The sequence below is a fragment of the Coenobita brevimanus genome, chromosome 93 (genome assembly GCF_032717465.1).
Source record: "Coenobita brevimanus isolate Jiangsu-jjx chromosome 93, ASM3271746v2, whole genome shotgun sequence".
NCBI classification, from domain to species: Eukaryota; Metazoa; Arthropoda; class Malacostraca; order Decapoda; family Coenobitidae; genus Coenobita; species Coenobita brevimanus.
Window position 1 is genome coordinate 30,072,012 of NC_137046.1, and position 9,339 is coordinate 30,081,350.

The 9,339-nt window shown below is 41.2% G+C and overlaps 1 pseudogene; it reads right to left on the bottom strand.

Moving 5' to 3' along the window:
- Positions 1–2,911: 2,911 nt before the first annotated feature.
- LOC145412637 (5S ribosomal RNA) lies at positions 2,912–3,030 on the bottom strand (annotated as a pseudogene).
- Between the last annotated feature and the right edge of the window lie 6,309 nt (positions 3,031–9,339).

Sequence of the window (9,339 nt, forward strand, 5' to 3'; positions counted from 1 at the left end):
AGATCCACAGACTGACATATTTAAACAATTTTTGTACATTATCCATGTGATTTAACTGAATACTGGACGTTCATTCAATGTTGTAGGTAATAAATTACAGACTGACATGGTGAAACCATTTTTGTACATTACCCATATGATTTACCTGAATATTGGATGTTCACTCAATGTTGTAGGTAATACAGTAATATACATGCTAATATCTCACATATAATGAGAAAGTCACTGTTCCTAGCACATAGGCCAAACCAGGAAGCATCATGACGGCATCAAGTCATCTTAGCGTTTTAATCTCTGGCACTGCAAAATAACCTGCAAATGATAATTTCATTCTGCATTTTATATCTACTTACAAGAAAAGATTTCTCCATTCTACAGGAAATGTGATGCTATGATTTTTAATGAAACTGTGAAAATACTGGCACAATGTAATTCAAATTTCACAATTCACTAAAGATAATGACAGTGCTCCCTCAACTCTCATGTATTTTTGGCTCACAAATTCATATTACAGTATGGTACGGGTGAATTGTGATCATCACTAATCTAACACATTGTCTCTTAATTCTCACATAATTAAAAAAATAATCTTAAGCAAAAAAGTATATTCACCATTAAGGTGACACTGCCATGGGAAAAGATGACTGATAATGTAAAGTTGATAAAAAATTTACAGAAATAATTTTAACATTCACATTTGCTCCTGGCACTCACAAGGCATTTTCCCTACCAGGGTGTTGGAACTTCACTGTCAAAGGAACATAAAGTGGCCAAAACACCTCTTCGATGGATATCAATTTGCTCTCTCACTTGCCTGCTCGCTCACTCACTCACTCATGTGCGCGTGTGAACACACACACACACACACACACACACACACACACACACACACAGATTAATAAATCTAAGCAAATTAAAACACCTCTTCGATGGATATCAATATGCTCTCTCACTTGCCTGCTCGCTCACTCACTCACTCATGTGCGCGTGTGAACACACACACACACACACACACACACACACACACACACACACACACACACACACACACTGATTAATAAATCTAAGCAAATTCCTGAGAGTGTTTGCAAAACTTTATGTACCCTACCATTAACTTTTCAATTTGTGCTCTGTCAGGAGAACAAAAGTGGCTTAGAGTTTAATCACCCTGGATGCATGATGTTACATGCAGAAGGATTATTCTCCATCCTGGGTTGGACATCATGCATGGTTGGACTGGTCCCAATACAGTGGATGTTTCTACTACTGTACTGATCTTTTGTATGTCTTACGTCCTCAAGGCAGGATTTAATCCCCAAGCTAGGCAACTATGCCCATATGGCCCCCGCTAGGTTACAGGAGTATGCTACCACTCCAGGCACGGTGGCCTGTGTAAGTCTTGAACTCACGACCTCCCTGCCACAGGCTCGGCGCTCTACCTCTGCGCCCCCCTCCTCAAGGCAGGAGAAATGCTGAGATCCTAGAGGTCAATTGCATTCCTAAAAGGGTACCATTAAAGGACGACAGGTGGGAGTTAGGATTTGCTATGTTGGCCCTATTCCCCCCCCCAAGGTCACCTTAGGGCACACAGTCTACCCAGTTAGCTCTTATACCCTTCCTCTTCTGCAATGTTAAAAGTTACCTATTTGGACACGGCAATGTTACCTCTTGGTACAAGGTCTACTGCTTGATGTGTTGTGGGTTTCACTCATCCCACTTAGAGGGAAGGGCCTGCACCAATCTGTCCAGCTGCTACCTATGTGTGGATGATCAGAGTTCTTTCTAAACTGTGCCCGATTTATGGAAAGGCTACCTTGATCCACACAGTTGCTCAGGAGGGAAGGCCTAAATACAGTACTGGAAGTTAATGTACAGCTTTGGTCTCTTAACACGCCTATCTACCCTGTGTCCTTGGCTTCAACGATCCCCACCAAACAATCGCAGACATCATCGGTTCCTGTTTGCCCACTACTGATGACCTGTGTGCCCACATTCAATCACTACTCCCACCTTCTCCATAATGGTGACACTGACTTGCAGCCAGACACCCAGACCTTGAAAGTGACCAATGCCCCAACCTCTCATTTGTCCTTTGTGCTCCATGTTCCCTGGAGACCATCTTTGAGACGGTGCCCCCCTCCAGCTCGGGTTATCTTACATGATGTGTAGCTGGATCAGGCTACTGCTCCTAATGCTATGTTGGACTGCAAACCACCCTCATCATGCCCAGAGTCCCATTAGATGCCATCTCAGACTCAGTCCCCCTCGTCTGTCCCAACCCTGCCTGATATTGATCCAGTCTCTGACATATTGGTGGCCCTTCTGCTTCAGGTGATCAATGTTTATTTGTTGGGAATCTCCATCCCTGGTATCTTTGGCCATTATGGCTGCAGTTGCAGGATGGCCTACACACCATCTGAATGTCTTCCCCTTCATTTCATTAACTATTTATACCGGCTTGCTTATTCTACCTAATTTTTTGCATTGTACATCACAAAAGCATATTTACCCAGCTATGGTAATCTGAGGACACTCAACAATGGACTGTTGCTGGTATGCCATTGTGATGATTAGTTCATCGGCTCATCAACAGTAAGAAACTGCAGTTCTGCTACCTTGCCCTTAACCCTCACAACAACGACAACTAAAACAAAAGTGGCCTCAGAAGACATCAAGCTGGATAAAACTCAGTTGTCAGCTACTAAATCTGGTTGTGTGTGTAGTTTCATTAAAAAAAAAAAAAAAAAAAAAAAAAAAAAAAAAAAAAGTTTGTCAAGGTTTGGAGTTTTGTTTTTTCATTCATTCATTGCCAGACGCCATGTATCCCAATCGGGGTGGCCAAGGGCTTAGAGTTAATTGTTTTACAGGGAGGGGCACTAATCCTCCACCGACCCCACTTGACACGTAGGGATGCCAACAGCATCTGGTGTTCCCAGGCGGTCACCCATCCAAGTACTAACCAGACCCAACGTTGCTTAACTTCGCTGATCGGACGGGAAGCAGTGTACTCAACGTGGCATGGCCGAGTTTTGTTACAATTGTATAAACCATTCATAAATAAACAAAAATCAATAGTATTTAGAGTTGATGGTGATGATGCTAGAAATCTGAGAGAAGGACAAAAAAGAATTTGTATTTTTGTACCTGGAAAAACTGTTACAGCAGAAGTTCGATTATCCGGCATGTACAGGACCGGGCCACTGCTGAATACAGTAACCGGATTTGTTGAATAATAAAAAAACCTACCCACTCAGTACCTTATATGTAATAGTGAACACTGCCTGCCATCACTACTTATATTATTACAAATATGATTGGACAGAGTACTGTATACTGTATGATACTGTACAATACTGTAATCAATAAAGTACAATACTGTGCCTGAATCTGAAAAATATAGAAATTAGTGAACATATACAAGTATAATGACACAGTAGACCTACAAGTCACAGATCACACTTCCTGGACTGCCGAGACGATTCAGAATATCTGCCAAGCAGTCAAAGGCTTTTGTAAACAAGACTATTTCTCAAAACTGCTGAAATATCGGATCTACTAAATAATTAGCTGCCGAATGATTGGACTTTTGCTGTATACGAATATGAATGGTGGTAATGTATATGGCAATTTTATACCATAGATCAACTTTTATTCCACAATGCAGCATATATTTGATTAAAGCCAATAACTATGAGCTATTTGGAGAAAAAAAAGTTCACTTTTAATCACTTGGTACCAGTTAATTATTTTCCCATGTCATGCTACTCACATCTCACAAGACTGCATCTGGAGAAGATTTTTTGGAAACTGTTACATGTGACATATAAAAAGCATTAATACCTAGCATGGAGAGCTCCCATTAGGTGACCATGGCCAAAGCATGCAAGCATGTTGGAGCCTTTATAAATGAAACAAAATACAGTATTATTCAATTAAAAATGATCCTAGCAAAGAAAAAATTATACCTACTTATCAATTATAAAAATCAACACAAATAATCTAAGTTAAACAGCACATGAACAGCAGGCTGTAATCATGCCATCAATAAAAAGTAGATTCAGTTGTCTACTACTCACAAAGTACCAGAAACAGAAAGGAGTATGAGCTGAATTAACTATACTAAGTTTGGTTCTTTGATGGCTGTTTGTGGGGGCAATTACAAGTACAGCATTCCTAACCCATTCCAGTGTTTATTGTATTGTACTAACTTCTCAACAATTTCTCCATCACTTCCACTCATAATTTTGCAACTGAAATTTTCTGATGTAGTAAGTACAGTACACTAGTACTTCTAAGTTAACCACCTTTTTTTGCTCTCCCACAAACAGAGGAAAAGCAACTTGAAACCTTCAAATCAAGATGCAGTTTACCTTGTTCCTATGCCTGCATACACATTTTATAGTATCCAGTCCACTATTCTTTCTAAAATACAAACAGTTTCCAACAAATCCCTATCCTATCCCTCCTTGAAATTCTCACGACTTATCTTTACTTTCATCACATCCACATTCACTTCCTCTTTATCATAATCCTTATTTTTCACTCTCCTTCTGTCTACTCCTCTCTCCATCTCCTGTGTCAACGTAATTCACAACTTCATTTGAATTTTGTCCTTTATGTCCATACTTACATTCTGTCCATCTTTCTGTAGCATATTTGTTACTTCCAGAATAAAAGAATCTTTTCCCTCAACCTTGTACAGTGCTAATCCTAGTTTTACAATCAGGTACTGCACTTCTATTTTCTTTACAGTCCATTGCTGTTAATCTCAACTTCCTCTGCAATAACTTATTGCTGTTAATCTGTTCAGTAATGTATATACTGTGTCACATTAGAGTCGAAACTGTATTTTAATGCTATCTATCTATCATCCAATCCATTTTTGCCACATCAGAAGCACAGACACCTGTGGTGATGCTACTCAGTCCCGACAGTTAGAGCAACGGTAACCAGTGAAGCTTATACCTGAGTGACAGTACATGAGCAGTAAACCTCAACACATTTGTAAACACTTATGGATTCCATCTGGTTGGAGAGCCCTGAACCATTAGACTACCAGGCATCAACTGGTTATATGATTACCACTCATCATAGTAAATGGTTTTCTGGGTTACAGGATATCACTTGGCTTTTCACTCTGTGTACAGTCATGTGATGGAAACAGTACATCAAGTGGATGATGAAATTAATGCAACATCCCGAATCTGAAGCAGATAAGGAAGTGACACACAAGTGATTACTAATATGCAGGATTATCATTAGCAGTTCCATCAGATATACAAAGATGGGCTTTACCCATCATCCTAACCCGGTTTCTCACGCAAACATAACAATGAGAGAGGTAGAGAATGGTTGTCTGATCTCCTCTGGGACATGTAACCCAAATTATTTATGAGAAACAGGAGTCGTTGAAGTCCAATTACATATTCCTGGCTTCCACCAAGGTAAATAAAGAACTGTTTTCAAGCACTGGGCAGAATCCAGTACAGTACTGTAATGCACTACTATTCCTCCCGTGCTTCCCTGTCTCTAATCATTTTCTTCTTTTCCCCTTTACAATATTTAAATTTTCCCCCAAATCTATAGCTACATTAAGTACACAATGGCAGATGTCACTCAGCAAAGAAGTCTAATTGTACCATTGTCCGCACCAAGGAGAAGAATGCGATTAAGTGGCAGGACGGCCATAGTGGTGAGGACTCCTCTGAAGGTGTCTGAACGGAGGCGTGTGGATGAGAAGGAAGCAGTGGAGGAGACAGAGGTATGGACCCCCACTCGATTGGCAGTGGTGCCTGTCAGCAGTTCATCACCATATAAACTCATTAAGTGCACAGGTTCTGTTGGACCTCTGGGGAGGGGGAAGATAGGACCTTGTTTACTACTCAGAAAAATAATAAAAAGGACTATATGCATTATATGAGGGCAAGCACATTCTACTAGCACCTACCTCGTCATGGTGTGAATCATCATCTCCAATGCCTTGCTCCCTCCTAGAAACCCTTAACAGGGGATGGACATGACTGAACCACCTCCAGGTTACTTTATTTTCATATGCCTCTCTCACTCTCCCAAACACTCCTCTTTTTTCTCCTTCCCTCTTAGTGAAATACTGCTCCACTCTCTTCTTTCATGCCACACAAAGTTTGCTTCTACCACCATTATCCTCAATCTCACTTTCAAGACTCTTTGGAACCCTATCTATGTGCATTCTTTGTATATGTTCAAACCATCTCAGTGTATTCATGTTTATCAGTGAATCCACATCTCACTCCAATTACCCTTTCTTCCTGTCCAATTACTCCTAAATCTGTCTTACTTACACCATCCTTGCATCCCTGAATGTGAGACCTGGGGGGCTAAGCTTACGAAGGAAGAGTTAAGAAATTGAACGGGACTGCAGTGTACTGAAGTTGTGATGAGGAACGGTAGATTGAGATGGTTTGGGCACGTGGAGAGGATGGGGGATGACAACTGCATGCAGAAAGTGAGAACTGTTGATAATAGGGGTAAGGTTGCAGAGGTAGATCGAAAAGACCTGGGACGAGGACACTGAGTGTGACCTCAGGGATAAGGGACTGAACAGGAGGCTGCCAGAGATTGAGCAGCATGGAGAGCAGCCATTAGGCGACCAAGGTCAATGCATGCCAGTATGTTGGAGCCTTTATAAATGAAACTAAACGAATGATCTGTTCCACTAATCCCTGCAACTGTTCTGAGAAGACAATCTCAAGAGCTTGTACTCTAGGAAGTTCTGTCAATCACTGCCCAAGTTTCACTCCAGTATGAGAATGTTGGCAATAAAATGTAACCTTCATACCAACTCTCCAACCCTTCAAAATATGACTCAGTGGTCCAATTAGTCTTATCTTCTGAACAGATCTCTACTTATCCTCACATTCATTTTCGCCGTATTTACAATATTGCTCCTAGATGTTTAAAACTGTCAACTTCCTCAGGCATTTCCCCTCCTAGCTGTACCCAGTAAGTCACTGCTTCCTGTCTCTATCCCATACTGCCTGCTAAAATCTACTGTCATACAGTATTTGATTACTCGGCACCAGCCCAGTCCCACAGATACTTTTGGACTTGTACAGTCACTACTCGTTTTACGATGGGGTTATGTCAGGTCATACCTTAACGTGTAACGATTTAATTGTAAATTGGGAGATTGAAACACATTATAAAAGGGGGGTTACGTCAACTCAACTTCCCAAAGTCACCTGCCCAAGACTGAAACAAAAATGACAATCCACCTTAATTACTTCCTGTGTCGGTCCAAGTTGTCTCCAAGACCAAAACAAACACTATCACACCAATACAGGCAACTTTACTCACATACAGTAAATCATTGCAACAACACAACAAACACATCTGTGCAATGGTGGCCTGGTGCTACACGATGTAAAGGCCTACAGTAGCACGATGCTTGTCTGAGAGGTGACAATAGCTGGGGGGCACACATGAACGAGTGGAAAAGACAGGGCTTTGAAGGGGTGGTGGGACCGGAACTGAACCAAAACAATGCTCTGCACGCTGGGGCCGCCATCTTGCCTGAGACAAGTGACAGTCACTCTGCGTGTGTCTGGTGCTTTGAACGAAATTTTCTGATGACAATATCGTTATAGAGGGAAATTTATCGTAAATCGGATTTTGGGGTGGAACTTTTCTATTATCGTTGTAGCGAATTACTGTATACCGAATCAACGTAAAGCAGTAGTGACTGTACTATAGTACGATTGCAAGTAAAAAATGGCACATAAACAGCAGGAACTAAATTAAAGCAAGATAGTAGGCTCAACCAATGTTCAATATGTGAACAACTTGGCCAAGTTGATGTACTCAAATGTAGTCAGAATGGTATCCAAATCATGAGAGACAAAGGACTATATAATAGAAAATGAGCCTCATATAATTTGTCTAACAGAAACAAAATTAACCCCAAGAATATCAAATGACTCCTTAAATTTGGATGAGTACAATATTTGGCAAAGAGAAAGAAATTTGAAAAAAGAAGGAGTTATGATACTAACAGTGAAAAGACTCCAAGTAATAGAGATAGGAACAGACATACCCTCACAAGTAGAATTAATTGCACTAGAAATTAGTACATCAGAAGGGATAATAATTGTGGCAAATTTATATATGCCACCTAAGACAAACACATGAGACAAGAGGTGAATCTGAAGACCTGGCAGAAAAAACAATTCAGGGCTTAAGCACCCTACTACACAGTGGAAGAAAAATCTGACAGAATTATACTAACGGGAGATTTTAACACAAATATAAGCTGGAATACTCTGGATATAAGACGCTATGAAAGTCGGCTGGATCCAAAAGCTCTTGCATCTTATACAGGAGGCTTTTCTAACACAACGTGTAAAGGAGAACACTAGAAAAGAGGACCAGAGGACCCCTGATTATTAGATCTCATAAATTACTAGGCAAGAAAATGAAATGGACAATTTAAGCTGTCACCCCCATTCAGCAAAAGGGACCATACAGTATTAGATTACAATCAGGATAGCATATGATTTACTGTAGTTAGAGTTAGAGGCTAAACTACAAAAAGGGCAACTATCATGACCTAAAGAAGTCTATCTATCTATTTATTGCCAGACACCTTAATCCATTATACGGAGTGGCCACAAACAAATCGCCTCCATGTCACCCTCTCCCCCACCATTTCACTGCCCTGCTCCCAATTCACACCCCTCTCCCTCATATTTTTTTTTTTTAATGCGAGGAAGAAGGAACCAAAGGCCATGAGCCCGCAGTAACAGTTCCCTCCAAGAGAAAAACAAAATACAATAGAGAGCCAAATTCAAGATCCGATCATTTTGAGATGCCTGGACACACTACGTTTGAAAGACTGGAGATCATAGGCAGAAGGAAATACAGACAGAGGGAGACAGTTCCAGAGCTGACCTGTTGCATAAATGAAAGACTAGGAGTAACGGCTAACTCTTGCATTAGAGAGTTGGACAGAAAAGGGATGAGAGTTTGCTGCCAGACGGGTGCTACGCGCCCGTCGTAGAGGTGGAGGAATGCAAGCAGACAGTTCAGAGGAGCAGTGACCATTAAAGTAGCGATAGAAAAGAGATAAAGATGCGACAGTGCGGCGAAGAGACAGAGGTTGAAGGGAGTCAGTAAGAGGAGGAGAGTTAATGAGACGAAAAGCCTTTGACTCCACCCTATTGAGAAGAGCTGTATGTGGGGAGCCTCCCCACACATGAGAGTTGTACTCCACACAGGGGCGGATAAAACCCCTGTATAGAGTCAACAATTGTGCAGGGGTAAAGAAAGAGCGGAGTCGGCTTAGCACACCCAATCTCTTGGAAG